At 45.0% G+C, this 19,771-nt stretch overlaps 11 non-coding genes and 1 pseudogene across 11 annotated transcripts; all 12 read left to right on the top strand.

The window, feature by feature from the left end:
• Positions 1-9,993: 9,993 nt before the first annotated feature.
• Positions 9,994-10,157, top strand: LOC134950527 (U1 spliceosomal RNA). The gene has a single exon (XR_010183430.1). It is a non-coding gene; the product is annotated as a U1 spliceosomal RNA (small nuclear RNA).
• Positions 10,158-10,309: 152 nt separating this feature from the next.
• LOC134952220 (U1 spliceosomal RNA) lies at positions 10,310-10,472 on the top strand. Its single transcript, XR_010184791.1, has one exon. It is a non-coding gene; the product is annotated as a U1 spliceosomal RNA (small nuclear RNA).
• Positions 10,473-11,146: 674 nt separating this feature from the next.
• LOC134950923 (U1 spliceosomal RNA) lies at positions 11,147-11,310 on the top strand. The gene has a single exon (XR_010183755.1). It is a non-coding gene; the product is annotated as a U1 spliceosomal RNA (small nuclear RNA).
• Positions 11,311-11,462: 152 nt separating this feature from the next.
• On the top strand, positions 11,463-11,625 carry LOC134953446 (U1 spliceosomal RNA). Its single transcript, XR_010185584.1, has one exon. It is a non-coding gene; the product is annotated as a U1 spliceosomal RNA (small nuclear RNA).
• Positions 11,626-12,296: 671 nt separating this feature from the next.
• On the top strand, positions 12,297-12,460 carry LOC134951263 (U1 spliceosomal RNA). The gene has a single exon (XR_010184036.1). It is a non-coding gene; the product is annotated as a U1 spliceosomal RNA (small nuclear RNA).
• Positions 12,461-12,612: 152 nt separating this feature from the next.
• Positions 12,613-12,775, top strand: LOC134953504 (U1 spliceosomal RNA). Its single transcript, XR_010185605.1, has one exon. It is a non-coding gene; the product is annotated as a U1 spliceosomal RNA (small nuclear RNA).
• Positions 12,776-15,402: 2,627 nt separating this feature from the next.
• On the top strand, positions 15,403-15,566 carry LOC134950718 (U1 spliceosomal RNA). Its single transcript, XR_010183588.1, has one exon. It is a non-coding gene; the product is annotated as a U1 spliceosomal RNA (small nuclear RNA).
• A 152-nt stretch (positions 15,567-15,718) lies between these two features.
• Positions 15,719-15,881, top strand: LOC134952890 (U1 spliceosomal RNA). The gene has a single exon (XR_010185270.1). It is a non-coding gene; the product is annotated as a U1 spliceosomal RNA (small nuclear RNA).
• Positions 15,882-16,542: 661 nt separating this feature from the next.
• Positions 16,543-16,706, top strand: LOC134950863 (U1 spliceosomal RNA). Its single transcript, XR_010183707.1, has one exon. It is a non-coding gene; the product is annotated as a U1 spliceosomal RNA (small nuclear RNA).
• A 152-nt stretch (positions 16,707-16,858) lies between these two features.
• Positions 16,859-17,000, top strand: LOC134953309 (U1 spliceosomal RNA; annotated as a pseudogene).
• Positions 17,001-17,695: 695 nt separating this feature from the next.
• Positions 17,696-17,859, top strand: LOC134951335 (U1 spliceosomal RNA). Its single transcript, XR_010184094.1, has one exon. It is a non-coding gene; the product is annotated as a U1 spliceosomal RNA (small nuclear RNA).
• Positions 17,860-18,011: 152 nt separating this feature from the next.
• Positions 18,012-18,174, top strand: LOC134952026 (U1 spliceosomal RNA). The gene has a single exon (XR_010184649.1). It is a non-coding gene; the product is annotated as a U1 spliceosomal RNA (small nuclear RNA).
• The last annotated feature ends 1,597 nt before the right edge of the window (positions 18,175-19,771 follow it).

Here is a 19,771-nt window from a genome sequence, read left to right as displayed (position 1 = left end):
ACTATCTCAGTCTCACTCAAAAAAGTCCGTATTTCGGAATATTCCGTATTTCGGAATATTTGGATATGGGATACTCAACCTGTATTACTTTTTTCTGCTACTGGTTCTTTACCTATGCAAACAAGCATCTGACTTGCCTTTCCTATTGCTTTGTTACATTGCTCACCTGAAATAGTAATACTTAGATAGCTTTCCTCTTGCCATTATAATGCCCTTAATATTATAGTTAGCCTTTGTATTTTTGAGACGTGTATGATTTTGCATTTTTTGGCATTAAATGTTGCCATGTTCTTGACCATTCCTCTAGTCCAGGGGCGGAACTGCCAGAGACAACGGAGTCAGTTGCCGCCGGGCTCCAGCCCTAAAGGGGCTTCCTCCATTGCCCTCCGGCTGTTACGTGCCCTTCCTACTAAATAGACAAAGGCGCTACCAGCAGGGTCTCGCAGTTTGTACATTCCATGCCGTAACACCCTTCTTTCCACCTTTTTAAAGACCCAGCCCAGCAGCCTCGCCGCTGCCACCACCGCTAGCTGCAGCACTGCCAGCGGTGGGGTGCCCCTGCTTCTTCTCACACCACAGATAGCTGGGCAGCACTGCAACTGCCTGCCTGATTGCTCCGCCCCCTTCCGGCTCCCAAGCACCTCTGCTGCCCAGTGATCCAGGAGCCTGCTGCTAGGAAGAAGTGGCCGAGCTTCAGCAAGCGAGTCTGGACACTGGCGGAGGAAGCCATGATAACCAGATAATGGGGAGTGGAGAGCCAGTTCCAAGGTAATACTTTATACAGCTGGTTGAGATCCTGGTCGGTGGATATGGATTCCAAGAAAACCCTGGAGGTGCTTCCTTTCAAGGGAGACACTCTCTTTGGAGAAGACCTCAATAAGATTGTAGCTGATCTGGCTACTGCTAAAACAGCTTGCCTACCTAGTATGACTCCTACCACGCAGAAGGCTAAAAGTACTTTCCCTTGGCCCTTTCATCCTCAAGGTAAAGCGTACCCAAGGTCAGGCATACCCAAAGCAAGCTCATGCTTCCAGACCTGCCAAGCCCAGACTGAAGCAAGCCTGGGCTGCCCATCAGCCTGCTTCCAAAACGGACAAGCCTGCCGCATGACGGTGCAGGCCTCCCTCTGGGGGATCCCAGGGTGGGGGGCCCGACTTCTAGGTTTGGCATAATTCTAAGCTAGAGAATTCTGTTTGGAGCTCACCTTGTACTTTGTGAAGAAATAATCAGCATTGTGGCTGAGCAGATACATGTAGTGTGTGGCTGCAAACTGCATGGATCTGCTGCGTTGTAATGCTGATACTTTTTTTTTCAAAGTACCAATAGCTTCATATAATGTTCACAATTTTTATGCAGGATCAAATAGCTCAATAGGTAGGGTGTTTGATTAGAATTCAACAGGTTATAGGTTTGAATCCTGGGTATGGTAGTTTGAGATGTGTTATTTAATAAAGTATGTTGTTCTGACTGCCGGCATCCTATCACCAGGGATATCATACTAAATAAATGGAGTTGATCAATTTTTTTAAATTTTTTTTTTAAACTAGGGACAATTTCCAGATACTTTTCTTTATAACTGAGATTGCCCCCTGGAACTTCACATCAGTTGACAACTATGCATGAGTGGGCAGTGCTTGCTCTGGATCTGCCCACCCATTTATGTGCCGTCATAAAAGAAAGCACAACTGACAGTTATCCTGGGCGTACACTACACAATTATCTGTCAGGCTATCTATCCAGTCTGGATGGATGGAATGAAAATCTGGTAATGTATAGGAGCAAATGTCAATTAACCATTTGCTCCCAAACACTAGAAAAGTGGTCAAAAATGGTCATTACACAAATTGGTTAAACCCAAAATTTAACCAATTTGTTTAGGGGACCATTTTTGTCCATTTTCTAGTGTTTGAGAGTAAATCGTTGATGGTCATTTGCTCACATAGATAACCGGATTTCTATTCCAACCAGCCAGTGTTGGAGATATGGTCTGCCAGATTACATAATGCATACCAGAGCCATAACTAGACTTTTTGGTGCCCTGTGACAGATAATTATATGCCCCCCCCCCTCCCCATTTTTGCAATATGGACAAAAGGCGCATGCCTTGTGGGGAAGGGGCATAACAAGATTGGTCTCAGAGAAAGCACATGAGATATGAAGATATATCTAGTATACTTGACACTCAATGGTTTGTGGTATTGCCGGGGTGCCCTCCTTAAATGCATATACAGTCACACATGGCGTGTTTGTGCAAATGGCATATCAGCAGTCAGCACTAACTGGTGACATGCCATTTGTACAAGTAAGCCATGTGTGACTAGTATATAAACATACTTTATTAAATAACACCTCAAACTATCATACCCAGGATTCAAACCTATAACCTGTTGAATTCTAATCAAATACCCTACCCATTGAGCTACTTGATCCTGCATCTATTTTAACCTCCAAAAACAGATTCAGTTGCATTTTCCAGCGTGTTTTGTTTGCGCCTTTGCAAATGTCTTACATCGACAAACTTATTTAGTACTATTTTGCAAATAGGGTTACATTGTCGCAACATTGTGTTCCCTAATTGCTTGATTTATTTAAATGCAACAATTGATAAAGACACCTGATAATTGCTCTGTGGAGTCTTATTTTGTGTCTACTTCTTATCTACATTTAATTCCCTACCTCTAATCAAGGCATTTTTAAATGCTGGGGGCTGCCAGGACGTGAGGCCTACCTAGACTTTAGATCTGAATTTGAATGTACTTGTGAACTAACTTAATTTCCTACTTCTAAATTCATTCCTAAATTCACTACTTACATTAATCCTGTAGTTGGGCATTTTGAGCCTTCAATTGTGGGCATTGTTTTGTGTCCAAATCAGCAGCTGGTGGTGTGCATTTGCTGGAAAGGCATCGAAGACCTCCGATATGCTGCATCTCCTGATGTGTGTCTCCCTCAAGTGGCTGTCAGCAAATGCATGCTAGACACCCCATTCCAAGCTGATTGTGACATCACGGAACATGCATCATAGAACAGGCATGCTAGAATATGGGTCTTCAACCTGCGACCCTCCAGCTGCTGTGGAAATACATATACCAGCATGCCCTGCCTCAGTTTTAGCATACCTTAATAGCAAAACTGTGGCAGGGCATGCTGGGATGTGTAGTTTCACAGCAGCTGGAGGGCCACAGGATGAAGACCCATGTGCTAGAGCCAAGCCGCAGGTACATTGAATGCTAGCAAGCTGAATGTTTAAATCATTTTTGTTCCGCAGCATTCCAATGCGGAAGATTCCATGGAACCAGAGATTATTCCATTGAGAAGGACATGCTGCCTGGATGACTGCACTGTGCAAATTAAATCACGGAGCCAGTTGGCTTGTGGGTGGCTCTGGTGACTGGGTGGTTGGGTGGGCGGTGTGTCGGAGGTGGAGCACATGCAAATGAATGTGTATCATCCAGCTAGTGAGAGTGAAAACTCATGCAGGAGTGTGCCTGCTTGTCAGTGGGTTATGCACCTTGCCAGGCGTCAAATCTACATGGAGCAGCTGGAGGGGACAAGAGCAGGTTTGCAAAATATAGATAGAAGAGCATATATGCTGGCGCATTCTCCATGATTGTGTCAGCTTATGTTTTGGTGCACTGCACTTTCCTTCACTAAGTTTTAGCCATTTTGGTTAAATGCAAGTGTAGTTGCTTCTCGCCCTTTTGGCTGTGATCTTGTATCGTGGTTGAAGAGTCTGCTGGAGGGATTGTTTTCTTCATTGGCGAGAGACTGAAGATATTCCAGGATGGAAGGCTTGGGAACACTATCCGTTTTTCAGTTGTGGAAGAGTTGAAAGACCGGATTGGACTACATTCTATAGTAAAGGATATCTTTGTATTTATTAATCCTCCCTTTATATGTGTCTGTCTTTCAATAAAGCTTCGGGCTTGTGATTCCCTCACCCTCTTACACTCCACACACATAGCCTTATTAACTGTTGTATTATTGTATTGTTTAAATGTATAGTGCAGTTCATGATTTATAGTGTAGGCTGGCCTGTGCTGTAGTTCTTGAACTGTACTATACCGACAGCATTTGTATTGTGTTTTGGCTGTGCTGCAAAACGGTACTTATGTGTGTAATGTTTATGTATGTTTTTTTGCTTCTTTATGTCAATAAAGACTGCTTTTTCAATCCAATATCTGAAAACAATCAATGTTTATCTTTGATGGCAATAGAAGTGGTATGATATTTGCTGCTTTTGAAAGGCAATATCTGATATGTCCCCTATCTGGGAACCATATATTAAATGGCTTTTCAGAAAAGGGAGATGGGAGAAGAGCTTTCAGTACTTGTAGGACCGATGCTCATTTCCTATTCTAGCCTCCAAAAACAGATTCAGTTGCATTTTCCAGCGTGTTTTGGATGCGCCTTTGCAAATGTCTTACATCGACAAACTTATTTAGTACTATTTTGCAAATAGGGTTACATTGTTGCAACATTGTGTTCCCTAATTGCTTGCTTTTTTAAATGCAACAATTGATAAAGACACCTGATAACTGCTCTGTGGAGTCTTATTTTGTGTCTACTTCTTATCTACATTTAATTCTCTACCTCTAATCAAGGCATTTTTAAATGCTGGGGGCTGCCAGGACGTGAGGCCTACCTAGACTTTAGATCTGAATTTGAATGTACTTGTGAACTAACTTAATTTCCTACTTCTAAATTCATTCCTAAATTCACTACTTACATGAATCCTGTAGTTGGGCATTTTGGGACTTCGATTGTGGGCATTGTTTTGTGTCCAGACCAGCAGCAGGTGGTGTGCATTTGCTGGAAAGGCATCGAAGACCTCCGATATGCTGCATTTCCTGATGTGTGTCTCCCTCAAGTGTCTGTCAGCAAATGCCTGCTAGACACCCCATTCCAAGCTGATTGTGACATCACGGTACATGCATCATAGAACAGGCATGCTAGAACATGGGTCTTCAACCTGCGACCCTCCAGCTGCTGTGGAACTACACATCCCAGCATGCCCTGCCTCAGTTTTAGCATACCTTAATAGCAAAACTGTGGCAGGGCATGCTGGGATGTGTAGTTTCACAGCAGCTGGAGGGCCACAGGATGAAGACCCATGTGCTAGAGCCAAGCCGCAGGTACATTGAATGCTAGCAAGCTGAATATTCAAATCCTTTTTGTTCCGCAGCATTCCAATGTGGAAGATTCCATGGAACCAGAGATCCTTCCATTGAGAAGGACATGCTGCCTGGATGACTACACTGTGCAAATTAAATCACGGAGCTAGTTGGTTTGTGGGTGGCTCTGGTGACTGGGTGGTTGGGAGGGTGGTGTGTCGGAGGTGGAGCACATGCAAATGATTGTGTATCATCCAGCTAGTGAGAGAGAAAACTCATGCAGGAGTGTGCCTGCTTGTCAGTGGGTTATGCACCTTGCCAGACGTCAAATCTACATAGAGCAGCTGGAGGGGACAAGAGCAGGTTTGCAAAATATAGATAGAAGAGCATATATGGTGGCACATTCTCCATGATTGTGTCAGCTTATGTTTTGGTGCACTGCACTTTCCTCCACTAAGTTTTAGCCATTTTTGTTAAGTTCAAGTGTAGTTGCTTCTCGGCCTTTTGGCTGTGATCTTGTATCGTGGTTGAAGGGTCTGCTGGAGGGAGGGATTGTTTTCTTCATTGGCGAAAGACCAAAGATATTCCAGGATGGAAGGCTTGGGAACACTATCCGTTTTTCAGTTGTGGAAGAGCACAGAGGTCGGATTGGACTACATTCTATAGTAAAGGATACCTTTCTATTTATTGCCCCTCCCCTTATATGTGTCTGTGTTACAATAAAGCTTTGGTCTTGTGATTCCCTCACCCTCTTACACTCCACACACATAGCCTTATTAACTGTTGTATTATTGTATAGTTTAAATGTATAGTGCAGTTCATGATTTATAGTGTAGGCTGGCCTGTGCTGTAGTTCTTGAACTGTACTATACCGACAGCATTTTTATTGTGTTTTGGCTGTGCTGCAACACAGTACTTATGTGTGTAATGTTTATGTATGTTTTTTTGCTTCTTTATGTCAATAAAGACTGCTTTTTCAATCCAATATCTGAAAACAATCAATGTTTATCTTTGATGGCAATAGAAGTGGTATGATATTTGCTGCTTTTGAAAGGCAATATCTGATATGTCCCCTATCTGGGAACCATATATTAAATGGCTTTTCAGAAAAGGAAGATGGTAGAAGAGCTTTCAGTACTTGTTGGACCGATGCACATTTCCTATTCTAGCCTCCAAAAACAGATTCAGTTGCATTTTCCAGTGTGTTTTAAATGCGCCTTTGCAAATGTCTTACATCGACAAACTTATTTAGTACTATTTTGCAAATAGGGTTACATTGTTGCAACATTGTGTTCCCTAATTGCTTGATTTTTTAAATGCAACAATTGATAAAGACACCTGATAACTGCTCTGTGGAGTCTTATTTTGCGTCTACTTCTTATCTACATTTAATTCCCTACCTCTAATCAAGGCATTTTTAAATGCTGGGGGCTGCCAGGACGTGAGGCCTATCTAGACTTTAGATCTGAATTTGAATGTACTTGTGAACTAACTTAATTTCCTACTTCTAAATTCATTCCTAAATTCACTACTTACATGAATCCTGTAGTTGGGCATTTTGGGACTTCGATTGTGGGCATTGTTTTGTGTCCAGACTAGCAGCAGGTGGTGTGCATTTGCTGGAAAGGCATCGAAGACCTCCGATATGCTGCATCTCCTGATGTGTGTCTACCTCAAGTGGCTGTCAGTAAATGCCTGCTAGATACCCCATTCCAAGCTGATTGTGACATCACGGTACATGCATCATAGAACAGGCATGCTAGAACATGGGTCTTCAACCTGCGACCCTCCAGCTGCTGTGGAACTACACATCCCAGCATGCCCTGCCTCAGTTTTAGCATACCTTAATAGCAAAACTGTGGCAGGGCATGCTGGGATGTGTAGTTTCACAGCAGCTGGAGGGCCACAGGATGAAGACCCATGTGCTAGAGCCAAGCCGCAGGTACATTGAATGCTAGCAAGCTGAATGTTTAAATCCTTTTTGTTCCGCAGCATTCCAATGCGGAAGATTCCATGGAACCAGAGATTATTCCATTGAGAAGGACATGCTGCCTGGATGACTGCACTGTGCAAATTAAGTCACGGAGCCAGTTGGCTTGTGGGTGGCTCTGGTGACTGGGTGGTTGGGTGGGCGGTGTGTCGGAGGTGGAGCACATGCAAATGAATGTGTATCATCCAGCTAGTGAGAGTGAAAACTCATGCAGGAGTGTGCCTGCTTGTCAGTGGGTTATGCACCTTGCCAGACGTTAAATCTACATGGAGCAGCTGGAGGGGACAAGAGCAGGTTTGCAAAATATAGATAGAAGAGCATATATGCTGGCGCATTCTCCATGATTGTGTCAGCTTATGTTTTGGTGCACTGCACTTTCCTCCACTAAGTTTTAGCTATTTTGGTTAAACGCAAGTGTAGTTGCTTCTCGCCCTTTTGGCTGTGATCTTGTATCGTGGTTAAAGAGTCAGCTGGAGGGATTGTTTTCTTCATTGGCGAGAGACTGAAGATATTCCAGGATGGAAGGCTTGGGAACACTATCCGTTTTTAAGTTGTGGAAGAGTTGAAAGACCGGATTGGACTACATTCTATAGTAAAGGATATCTTTGTATTTATTAATCCTCCCTTTATATGTGTCTGTCTTTCAATAAAGCTTCGGGCTTGTGATTCCCTCACCCTCTTACACTCCACACCCATAGCCTTATTAACTGTTGTATTATTGTATTGTTTAAATGTATAGTGCAGTTCATGATTTATAGTGTAGGCTGGCCTGTGCTGTAGTTCTTGAACTGTACTATACCGACAGCATTTGTATTGTGTTTTATCTGTGCTGCAACACAGTACTTATGTGTGTAATGTTTATGTATGTTTTTTTGCTTCTTTATGTCAATAAAGACTGCTTTTTCAATCCAATATCTGAAAACAATCAATGTTTATCTTTGATGGCAATAGAAGTGGTATGATATTTGCTGCTTTTGAAAGGCAATATCTGATATGTCCCCTATCTGGGAACCATATATTAAATGGCTTTTCAGAAAAGGGAGATGGTAGAAGAGCTTTCAGTACTGGTAGGACCGATGCACATTTCCTATTCTAGCCTCCAAAAACAGATTCAGTTGCATTTTCCAGCGTGTTTTGGATGCGCCTTTGCAAATGTCTTACATCGACAAACTTATTTAGTACTATTTTGCAAATAGGGTTACATTGTTGCAACATTGTGTTCCCTAATTGCTTGATTTTTTAAATGCAACAATTGATAAAGACACCTGATAACTGCTCTGTGGAGTCTTATTTTGTGTCTACTTTTTATCTACAGTTAATTCTCTACCTCTAATCAAGGCATTTTTAAGTGCTGGGGGCTGCCAGGACGTGAGGCCTACCTAGACTTTAGATCTGAATTTGAATGTACTTGTGAACTAACTTAATTTCCTACTTCTAAATTCATTCCTAAATTCACTACTTACATGAATCCTGTAGTTGGGCATTTTGGGACTTCGATTGTGGGCATTGTTTTGTGTCCAGACCAGCAGCAGGTGGTGTGCATTTGCTGGAAAGGCATCGAAGACCTCCGATATGCTGCATCTCCTGATGTGTGTCTCCCTCAAGTGGCTGTCAGCAAATGCCTGCTAGACACCCCATTCCAAGCTGATTGTGACATCACGGTACATGCATCATAGAACAGGCATGCTAGAACATGGGTCTTCAACCTGCGACCCTCCAGATGCTGTGGAACTACACATCCCAGCATACCCTGCCTCAGTTTTAGCATACCTTAATAGCAAAACTGTGGCAGGGCATGCTGGGATGTGTAGTTTCACAGCAGCTGGAAGGCCACAGGATGAAGACCCATGTGCTAAAGCCAAGCCGCAGGTACATTGAATGCTAGCAAGCTGAATATTTAAATCCTTTTTATTCCGCAGCATTCCAATGTGGAAGATTCCATGGAACCAGAGATCCTTCCATTGCGAAGGACATGCTGCCTGGATGACTACACTGTGCAAATTAAATCACGGAGCCAGTTGGCTTGTGGGTGGCTCTGGTCACTGGGTGGTTGGGTGGGTGGTGTGTCGGAGGTGGAGCACATGCAAATGATTGTGTATCATCCAGCTAGTGAGAGAGAAAACTCATGCAGGAGTGTGCCTGCTTGTCAGTGGGTTATGCACCTTGCCAGACGTCAAATCTACATGGAGCAGCTGGAGAGGACAAGAGCAGGTTTGCAAAATATAGACAGAAGAGCTCTCCAGCCTAGTTTGCTGTCTGTTTCCACTTCTCTTTTCTTGAGCCGCTCCCTTCTATGCCCTTGCGCACTATCCTGACTTCTCCCATCTGCTTACTTTGTGCCTTCCAGCGCACAATGCGAACTACAGGTAGTGCTGCAGGGCCCACACCCTTTTACTTGCCATACAGAGCAGCTCTGGAGCTGTTACAGTGCCCAGCTTCTGCAAGAAATCAGCTTGAATGCTTCAGGGGCTGGGGCATAGCCAACATGAGCCCCACACCGAAGGAGCGTGGAGGTGTTTAATGCGAACTAGGGGTCATCCAAGCGCTGCAAAAGGCCGACATGCCCTGCACGCCCCTTTTCTCTTTACATATGCAGACGAGGGTTGAAGCCAACTTTGACCCACTGCTTGGATGACATCACCATATGCAAATCCATCTGCTGCAGGCCTTCCCCCAGGAATGCTTGCACTAGTTGTTGCATTTGGTTTGTTGTTTGGGGGTGCTTCAGTATTAGGCAGCCTTCTGCCCTCCCATGTTCATCTGAAAATATGTGTTCTCCCTGCAGTTGTTGTCCCCAGATGAGAGTTCCCTTGTGCTGCCTCAGTTGAATCTTCTTTACTTGACAGAGATGTGCCTGAGCAGCGGCCCTCCCCAGCCCTATCCCAAATCATACTTATTTTGCATAGGAGATACCATGGTCATGAAGATTGTTCTCCCAGGGTGAGGTTCATTCATTGCATTCTGGGTATGCTGACCCCTGTGATTTCCCCAAATGTGGGAAACTTGACTGCATTATTTGTGGTAGTGGGGGACTGTGTTTGTGCTTTCCTCTGGTCAGCTCTGGTAAAAGTCAGATTTCTTTGTCTCAGATCTTCCTCTAGCCTTGTTCTTCTTTCGAGAGTTCCCTTGTGCTGCCTCAGTTGGATCTCCTTTACTTGACAGGGGGGTGCCCAAGCAGCGACCCTCCCCAGCTCTAGCCCAACTCCTACTTACCTGCCAGGTGAGATACTATGATCATGAAGGTGCTTCTCCCAGGGCAAGGCTCACCCATTGCACTCTGGGTGTGCTGCCCCTGTGATTTCCCCAAATGTGGGAAACTTGACTGCATAATTTGTGTTTCCACTGGTCGGCTTTCATATAATTCAGATCTCTTTGTCTCAGGTCTCTCTCCAGCCTAGTTTGCAGTCTGTTTCCACTTCTTTTTTTTTGAGCCCCTCCCTTCTATACCCTTGTGCACTATCCTGACTTCTCCTCCTGTCTGCTTACTTTGTGCCTTCCAATGCACAATGCAAACTACAAGTAGTGCTGCAGGGCCCACAAACTTTTACTTGCATTACAGAGCAGCTCTGGAGCTGTTACAGTGCCAAGCTGCTGCAAGAAATCAGCTTGAATGCTTCAGGGGCTGGGGCATTGCCAACATGAGCCCCACACCGAAGGAGGGTGGGGGTGTTTAATGCGAACTAAGGGTCATCCAAGCGCCGCAAAAGGCCGCCATTCCCTGCATACCCCTTTTCTCTTTTCATATGCAGATGAGGGTTCCAGCCAACTTTGGCCCACTGCTTGGATGACATCACTGTATGCAAATCCGTCTTCTGCAGACCTTCCCCCAGGAATGCTTGTACTAGTTGTTGCATTTGGTTTGTTGTTTGGGGGTGCTTCAGTATTAGGCAGCCTTCTGCCCTCCCATGTTCATCTGAAAATATGTGTTCTCCCTGCAGTTGTTGTCCCAAGATGAGAGTTCCCTTGTGCTGCCTCAGTTGAATCACCTTTACTTGACAGAGATGTGCCTGAGCAGCGGCCCTCCCCAGCCCTGTCCCAAATCATACTTATTTTGCATAGGAGATACCATGGTCATGAAGATTGTTCTCCCAGGGTGAGGTTCATTCATTGCATTCTGGGTATGCTGACCCCTGTGATTTCCCCAAATGTTGGAAACTCGACTGCATTATTTGTGGTAGTGGGGGGCTGTGTTTGTGCTTTCCTCTGGTCAGCTCTGGTAAAAGTCAGATTTCTTTGTCTCAGATCTTCCTCTAGCCTTGTTCTTCTTTCGAGAGTTCCCTTGTGCTGCCTCAGTTGGATCTCCTTCACTTGACAGGGGGGTGCCCGAGCAGCGACCCTCCCCAGCTCTAGCCTAACTCCTACTTACCTGCCAGGTGAGATACTATGATCATGTAGGTGCTTCTCCCAGGGCAAGGCTCACCCATCGCACTCTTGGTGTGCTGCCCCTGTGATTTCCCCAAATGTGGGAAACTTGACTGCATAATTTGTGTTTCCCCTGGTCGGCTCTCGTATAATTCAGATGTCTTTGTCTCAGGTCTCTCTCCAGCCTAGTTTGCTGTCTGTTTCCACTTCTCTTTTCTTGAGCTGCTCCCTTCTATGCCCTTGCGCACTATCCTGACTTCTCCCGTCTGCTTACTTTGTGCCTTCCAACGCACAATGCGAACTACAGGTAGTGCTGCAGGGCCCACACCCTTTGACTTGCCTTACAGAGCAGCTCTGGAGCTGTTACAGTGCCCAGCTGCTGCAAGAAATCAGCTTGAATGCTTCAGGGGCTGGGGCATAGCCATCATGAGCCCCACACCGAAGGAGGGTGGAGGTGTTTAATGCGAACTAGGGGTCATCCAAGCACCGCAAAAGGCCGCCATGCCCTGCATGCCAATTTTATCTTTTCATATGCAGACGAGGGTTGAAGCCAACTTTGACCCACTGCTTGGATGACATCACCATATGCAAATCCATCTGCTGCAGGCCTTTCCCCAGGAATGCTTGCACTAGTTGTTGCATTTTGTTTGTTGTTTGGGGGTGCTTCAGTATTAGGCAGCCTTCTGCCCTCCCATGTTCATCTGAAAATATGTGTACCTCCTGCAGTTGTTGTCCCCAGATGAGAGTTCCCTTGTGCTGCCTCAGTTGAATCTCCTATACTTGACAGAGATGTGCCTGAGCAGCGGCCCTCTCCAGCCCTATCCCAAATCATACTTATTTTGCATAGGAGATACCATGGTCATGAAGATTGTTCTCCCAGGGTGAGGTTCATTCATTGCATTCTGGGTATGCTGACCCCTGTTATTTCCCCAAATGTGGTAAACTTGACAGCATTATTTGTGGTAGTGGGGGACTGTGTTTGTGCTTTCCTCTGGTCAGCTCTGGTAAAAGTCAGATTTCTTTGTCTCAGATCTTCCTCTAGCCTTGTTCTTCTTTCGAGAGTTCCCTTGTGCTGCCTCAGTTGGATCTCCTTCACTTGACAGGGGGGTGCCCGAGCAGCGACCCTCCCCAGCTCTAGCCCAACTCCTACTTACCTGCTAGGTGAGATACTATGATCATGAAGGTGCTTCTCCCAGGGCAAGGCTCATAAATTGCACTCTGGGTGTGCTGCTCCTGCGATATCCCCAAATGTGGGAAACTTGACTGCATAATTTGTGTTTCCCCTGGTCGGCTCTCGTATAATTCAGATCTCTTTGTCTCATGTCTCTCTCCAGCCTAGTTTGCTGTCTGTTTACACTTCTCTTTTCTTGAGCCACTCCCTTCTATGCCCTTGCGCACTATCTTGACTTCTCCCGTCTGCTTACTTTGTGCCTTCCAACGCACAATGCGAACTACAGGTAGTGCTGCAGGGCCCACACCCTTTTAGTTGCCTTACAGAGCAGCTCTGGAGCTATTACAGTGCCCAGCTGCTGCAAGTAATCAGCTTGAATGCTTCAGGGGCTGGGGCATAGCCAACATGAGCCCCACACCGAAGTAGGGTGGAGGTGTTTAATGCGAACTAGGGGTCATCCAAGCGCCGCAAAAGGCCGCCATGCCCTGCACGCCCCTTTTCTCTTTTCATATGCAGACGAGGGTTGAAGCCAACTTTGACCCACTGCTTGGATGACATCACCATATGCAAATCCATCTGCTGCAGGCCTTCCCCCAGGAATGCTTGTACTAGTTGTTGCATTTGGTTTGTTGTTTGTGGGTGCTTCAGTATTAGGCAGCCTTCTGCCCTCCCATGTTCATCTGAAAATATGTGTTCTCCCTGCAGTTGTTGTCCCCAGATGAGAGTTCCCTTGTGCTGCCTCAGTTGAATCTCCTTTACTTGACAAGGGAGGCATTTTGGATTTTTTCTTTGGGTACCCTTACACCTGATGGTCTGAATGAGAGCATCGAACTGAACAACATTGGCAGTCTCTGAAGATTTTATCTATTGATTTACCTAATATATTATTTATTGAATATCCATTTATTGTATGTTTAATAAATAAACAAAATTATTAGAAGTAGCTATTTTGGAAACAGCTTTCCTCTTAGGATGAAACTGTATAATCCTGTTGTGTGTGTTCCTTTAAAGTTCTTTAGTAAAATCCACTAGTAATGATGAACATCAGATTTCTTCCTCCATCCTCTTTTTACACTTTCTCTTGGTTCTATATATATATATTTTTCTATTTTTATTTTTTTCCCCTCCTTCTCCCAAAAGGCCCCCCTCCCTCCCCCCCCCCCTCCCTGTTTTAAATTTTAAAATCTTTAAATATTTAAATCTTCGAATCCTTAAATTGTCTGTTTAATATTTATTTTTTCTTCAATTCTTTTTGTTGTTTAAACAGCAATGTAGTTATTCCAGGGGTTAAAATAATGAAATATAGAAATAATATTAACAAAAATTAAAGGTAAAAATGAATTGATAGAATGATCCCATTAAAAGTAAATAAATAATATGGAAGTTAAGCTGAGCAGGTTGGATTCGAACATGGGACTAGCTGCATAGAGTGCAGGTGATGTTTCCCCTGCGCCACAAGAACTGCTTTAGTAGTGGCATGGATTTATGTTACCCTAAAAGGTTTTATATAAGTAAATGGGGATCCTTAGTGCTGAGTCTCTGAATTATGTATATGTGATTATAGATATGAGGTATTGATTGAAAGATTATAGGTTAATCTGTATATAGATTATATATGTTCTGTTATTTTTTAAACCACCTTGTTGCTTATTTTATTATTATTTTTAATCACCATGTTGCTTATTTTTATATTATGAAATGCCTTTATATGTGCAATTGCAATTAGAAAGTTGTTCCATATGTGAGTCATTACATGTATGCATCCAATTAGTACATGTATGTATCCAATCAACTAATTAGTAATGCTATTGGTCCGGTGCATTTTAAAAAGAGCCTGCTAGGCTGCTGATGTATCCTCTGACGAAACCGCTCTTGGATAACAGCGGAGAAACGCGTAAGTAAGGTGATTACCGGACACTCTGATTGCTGAGATATAAGCCCGTTCATGAACGAGCTACATCACGGCGGACGTCTGATGTAAAGACAGCGGTGAAGGGGAAAAAGCAATTTGAGACCGAGCAAAAGGAGGTCTCTACCCCACGGCAGGGAGAAATATCCCGACCGCGAGTGCCAATAAGATCCAGCCACGGTTAACGGGGGTCGTAGCATACCGCTGTGTTTCACCAACCATCACAGCGCTCTCCCCCTGTTTTCTTTCATTACTCACGTGAGTTACATATGAACTTTAACTGCAGTAAATAAGAGGCGTTGGTTACAACTGTTGCTGTTCATCCACAAGAAGGAATTTAATGTATCAATTACAATTGGAAAGTAACGATTAAATTACAACAGCTGTATCCAGGAGGATTTTTTGGACACTTTAATAAACATTCCGTTGTCATCAAGGGCAATATGAAATAGATCCTGATTACATTTAGATATGGATAGTGGTGCCTATATATGTTGACTCCATTGTATTTTATTGAATGTGGGTTTCTTCTGTCTATATATATTTTTTAAAAATAAAGAGCTTGTATATTTTATTTTTTGCGCTCCCTTGATAACAAGTGTGATTATCTTTAAAATTTGGTTTATTATTGGTAGAACAGTACTACCTATGGGAGCAGCATTTTATAATATATGGTGAAAATTAATAGATGTATAAAGATTAAATAAGCAACAAATTGGTGAAATAGATACGTTTTGATAGGAGCGCTGGGTTCTATATATATATATTGACATTTGGTTATATATATGTATAGACTTTATAAATTCTTGACAGAGATGTGCCTGAGCAGCGGCCCTCCCCAGCCCTATCCCAAATCATACTTATTTTGCATAGAAGATACCATGGTCATGAAGATTGTTCTCCCAGGGTGAGGTTCATTCATTGCATTCTGGGTATGCTGACCCCTGTGATTTCCCCAAATGTGGGAAACTCGACTGCATTATTTGTGGTAGTGGGGGACTGTGTTTGTGCTTTCCTCTGGTCAGCTCTGGTAAAAGTCAGATTTATTTGTCTCAGATCTTCCTCTAGCCTTGTTCTTCTTTCGAGAGTTTCCATGTGCTGCCTCAGTTGGATCTCCTTCACTTGACAGGGGGGTGCCCGAGCAGCGACCCTCCCCAGCTCTAGCCCAACTCCTACTTACCTGCCAGGTGAGATACTATGATCATGAAGGTGCTTCTCCCAGGGCAAGGCTCACCCATTGCACTCTGGGTGTGCTGCTCCTGCGGTTTCCCCAAATGTTGGACACTTGACTGCATAATTTGTGTTTCCCCTGGTCGGCTCTCGTATAATTCAGATCTCTTTGTCTCAGGTCTCTCTCCAGCCTAGTTTGCTGTCTGTTTCCACTTCTCTTTTCTTGAGTTGCTCCCTTCTATGCCCTTGCGCACTATCCTGACTTCTCCCGTCTGCTTACTTTGTGCCTTCCAACGCACAATGCAAACTACAGGTAGTGCTGCAGGGCCCACACCCTTTTACTTGCCTTACAGAGCAGCTCTGGAGCTGTTACAGTGCCCAGCTGCTGCAAGAAATCAGCTTGAATGCTTCAGGGGCTGGGGCATAGCCCCACACCGAAGGAGGGTGGAGGTGTTTAATGCGAACTAGGGGTCATCCAAGCGCCGCAAAAGGCTGCCATGCCCTGCACGCCCCTTTTCTCTTTTCATATGCAGACGAGGGTTGAAGCCAACTTTGACCCACTGCTTGGATGACATCACCATATGCAAATCCATCTGCTGCAGGCCTTCCCCCAGGAATGCCTGCACTAGTTGTTGCATTTTGTTTGTTGTTTTGGGGTGCTTCAGTATTAGGTAGCCTTCTGCCCTCCCATGTTCATCTGAAAATATGTGTTCTCCCTGCAGTTGTTGTCCCCAGATGAGAGTTCCCTTGTGCTGCCTCAGTTGAATCTCCTTTACTTGACAGAGATGTGCCTGAGCAGCGGCCCTCCCCAGCCCTATCCCAAATCATACTTATTTTGCATAGGAGATACCATGGTCATGAAGATTGTTCTCCCAGGGTGAGGTTCATTCATTGCATTCTGGGTATGCTGACCCCTGTGATTTCCACAAATGTGGGAAACTCGACTGCATTATTTGTGATAGTGGGGGACTGTGTTTGTGCTTTCCTCTGGTCAGCTCTGGTAAAAGTCAGATTTCTTTGTCTCAGATTTTCCTCTAACCTTGTTCTTCTTTCGAGAGTTCCCTTGTGCTGCCTCAGTTGGATCTCCTTCACTTGACAGGGGGCTGCCCGAGCAGCGACCCTCCCCAGCTCTAGCCCAACTCCTACTTACCTGCCAGGTGAGATACTATGATCATGAAGTTGCTTCTCCCTGGGCAAGGATCACCCATTGCACTCTGGGTGTGCTGCCCCTGTGATTTCCCCAAATGTGGGAAACTTGACTGCGTAATTTGTGTTTCCCCTGGTCGGCTCTCATATAATTCAGATCTCTTTGTCTCAGGTCTCTCTCCAGCCTAGTTTGCTGTCTGTTTCCACTTCTTTTTTCTTGAGCCCCTCCCTTCTATACCCTTGTGCACTATCCTGACTTCTCCTCCCGTCTGCTTACTTTGTGCCTTACAATGCACAATGCAAACTACAGGTAGTGCTGCAGGGCCCACACCCTTTTACTTGCCTTACAGAGCAGCTCTGGAGCTGTTACAGTGCCCAGCTGCTGCAAGAAATCAGCTTGAATGCTTCAGGGGCTGGGGCATGGCCAACATGAGCCCCACACAGAAGGAGGGTGGGGGTATTTAATGCGAACTAGGGGTCATCCAAGCGCCGCAAAAGGCCGCCATGCCCTGCATACCCCTTTTCTCTTTTCATATGCAGATGAGGGTTCCAGCCAACTTTGGCCCACTGCTTGGATGACATCACCGTATGCAAATCCGTCTTCTGCAGACCTTCCCCCAGGAATGCTTGTACTAGTTGTTGCATTTGGTTTGTTGTTTGGGGGTGCTTCAGTATTAGGCAGCCTTCTGCCCTCCCATGTTCATCTGAAAATATGTGTTCTCCCTGCAGTTGTTGTCCCCAGATGAGAGTTCCCTTGTGCTGCCTCAGTTGAATCTCCTTTACTTGACAGAGATGTGCCTGAGCAGCGGCCCTCCCCAGCCCTATCCCAAATCATACTTATTTTGCATAGGAGATACCATGGTCATGAAGATTGTTCTCCCAGGGTGAGGTTCATTCATTGCATTCTGGGTATGCTGACCCCTGTGATTTCCCCAAACGTGGGAAACTTGACTGCATTATTTGTGGTAGTGAGTGACTGTGTTTGTGCTTTCCTCTGGTCAGCTCTGGTAAAAGTCAGATTTCTTTGTCTCAGATCTTCCTCTAGCCTTGTTCTTCTTTCGAGAGTTTCCTTGTGCTGCCTCAGTTGGATCTCCTTCACTTGACAGGGGGGTGCCCGAGCAGCGACCCTCCCCAGCTCTAGCCCAACTCCTACTTACCTGCCAGGTGAGATACTATGATCATGAAGGTGCTTCTCCCAGGGCAAGGCTCACCCATTGCACTCTGGGTGTGCTGCTCCTGCGATTTCCCCAAATGTGGGAAACTTGACTGCATAATTTGTGTTTCCCCTGGTCGGCTCTCGTATAATTCAGATCTCTTTGTCTCAGGTCTCTCTCCAGCCTAGTTTGCTGTCTGTTTCCACTTCTCTTTTCTCGAGCCGCTCCCTTCTATGCCCTTGCGCACTATCCCAGGATAATTATTGTAGCTGGTCTGCGGGTAACAGCTCTCAGATCCACTTCTAGAAAAAATGCAACAATGTAATTTGAGTGACAAACTGCAGAGATGAACCCTTTCTGTGACTGCTGCACAGGGATCACACAAACTCTATTCATAGGGCTGACTTCACTTAGGGGAGATGTTCTCGCCCCGCAAAGAAGTGCGAGTATATACCGCACTTACGGTACCATTGGATTTACAGATATTTTCTTGCAATACACTATGGGGGTCATTCTGAGTTGATTGCTCGCTAGCAGTTTTTAGCAGCCTTAAAACGGTGGAGTTAACATATCTCACGTGGAAGGTGGTCATGTTATTAGCCTTGGCTTCGGCTAGGCGAGTGTCGGAATTAGCGGCTTTGTCACATAAAAGCCCATATTTGGTGTTCCATGTGGATAGAGCGGAATTGCGGACCCATCCTCAATTCCTACCAAAAGTGGTCTCATCTTTTCATATGAACCAATCTATTGTGGTGCCTTTGGCTACGCGTGACTTGGAGGATTCCGAGTTACTTGATGTGGTCAGGGCTTTGAAAATTTACGTGGCCAGGACGGCTAGAGTCAGGAAAACTGAAGCGCTGTTTGTCCTGTATGCAACCAACAAGATTGGTGCCCCTGCTTCAAAGCAGGCTATTGCTCGCTGGATTTGTAACACGATTCAGCAAGCGCATTCTATGGCTGGATTGCAGTTACCGAAATCGGTCTAGGCCCATTCCACGAGGAAAGTGGGCTCTTCTTGGGCGGCTGCCCGAGGGGTCTCGGCACTACAGCTGTGTCGAGCTGCTACTTGGTCAGGTTCAAACACCTTTTCAAAATACTATAAGTTTGATACCCTGGCTGAGGAGGAACTCATGTTTGCTCAATCGGTGCTGCAGAGTCATCCGCACTCTCCCGCCCGTTTTGGAGCTTTGGTATAATCCCCATGGTCCTTACGGAGTCCCCAGCATCCTCTAGGACGTTAGAGAAAATAAGATTTTAAACCTACCGGTAAATCTTTTTCTCGTAGTCCGTAGAGGATGCTGGGCGCCCGTCCCAAGTGCGGACTACTTCTGCAATACTTGTATATAGTTATTGCTTCAATAAGGGTTATGTTATAGTTGCATCGGTCCTGCACTGATGCTACAGTATGTTGTTTTTTCGTACTCATAACTGGGTAGTTTATCACAAGTTATACGGTGTGATTGGTGTGGCTGGTATGAATCTTGCCCTGGATTAACAAAATCCTTTCCTCATACTGTCAGTCTCCTCTGGGCACAGTTTCTCTAACTGTGGCATAGAGGCGCATAGAGGGAGGAGCCAGTGCACACCCAGAACTAAAGTCTTTCTTAAAGTGCCCATGTCTCCTGCGGAGCCCGTCTATCCCCATGGTCCTTACGGAGTCCCCAGCACCCTCTACGGACTACGAGAAAAAGATTTACCGGTAGGTTTAAAATCTTATTTTCTACTTTATTCTTTTCTATCCTAGTTTATTACGAC

This window comes from Pseudophryne corroboree, chromosome 8, assembly GCF_028390025.1.
Source record: "Pseudophryne corroboree isolate aPseCor3 chromosome 8, aPseCor3.hap2, whole genome shotgun sequence".
Classification (NCBI taxonomy): domain Eukaryota; kingdom Metazoa; phylum Chordata; class Amphibia; order Anura; family Myobatrachidae; genus Pseudophryne; species Pseudophryne corroboree.
Note: the sequence above shows the minus strand (reverse complement) of the source record. Positions and strands in the feature narration are given on the sequence as shown.